Source organism: Parus major, chromosome 7, assembly GCF_001522545.3.
Source record: "Parus major isolate Abel chromosome 7, Parus_major1.1, whole genome shotgun sequence".
In the NCBI taxonomy this organism is placed as follows: domain Eukaryota; kingdom Metazoa; phylum Chordata; class Aves; order Passeriformes; family Paridae; genus Parus; species Parus major.
In genome coordinates, this window is record NC_031776.1 from 22,256,473 (window position 1) to 22,257,548 (window position 1,076).

Sequence of the window (1,076 nt, forward strand, 5' to 3'; positions counted from 1 at the left end):
TAATCCAGGCCCTCCTGGGCAGGTTTGGGTTGGTGTGTATTCCTCATGGCTGCCTGGTGACTGACATCTGTCACTGAGAAATGGAGTGAGGACAGAGGAGGACAGTTCCAGGCAGCTCCCTGGAGGGAGCAGCAAAGCCTGGAGAAGGGGAGTTAGAGGCCTCCTGGGAGAGCAGGGCTGGGCAGGCAGGAGTCCTGGCCAGGACCCAGCTCTGCCCCTGGCCAGGCAGCCCCTGCTCAGTGACAAGCAGTGAGCTGACAGTGCAGCCACAGGAAAAGGGTTTGACACGGTTTTTGGGTGCCACTGTCCAAGCCTGACCACTCAGCTGGGCTGAGCCGGTATTCAGGTTTCTTGGCCTTCCCTCTTTGGACTTATCTGCATTACTCCAAACTTTCCTAAAGTGCTTCTTTTTTGGGGGAAAAATAACTCTATTTTTGGTCTTAGTCCAGAGAGATTTTCAAGTTTGATTGAATTATTCTGCCCAGCTGTTTTCAGCTTGGGAAATTGAAAGGAAAATTGTGTTCTTCCCATCTGGAAAGCAAATATAAAAAAAAAAAAAACAAAACACCAAAGCAAAACAAAAAACCAAAGTCATTAACATTACAGGGGTCTGGGATTCTCTCTCTAACTTTTTTTTTCTTTTTTTTTTTTTTTTAATCCAATTATTATAAACTTCCTCTTTTTCCCTTGGGAAGATCCTGAAAGTTTTGCAATGTAAACAACCCAGTAGCAGGGATCTGGGCTACACATGCACATCTACACCCCCCGAGCTCTCCAGCTACTCATTGCACCCACAAAGCCACCCTTGTCCACCCCTGGCTTTCACCAGCCCCCCCCAGAAGAGAGTCCTGCTTGACCACTGCCCACAAGAGCTCAGGGATGGGAATCAGGGGGTTGGACACGTTCACACACACATTCCTGTGCCCGTTCTCCCAACACAGTCCAGTGCACACCCATACACCGCCACGCACACACGTCCACATGAGCAGCTCCCCAAGCACAGCCACTTGCACAACCCATTGAACCTCCATGAGCCCCACACATCCCATCCCATCCCATCCCATCCCATCCCATCC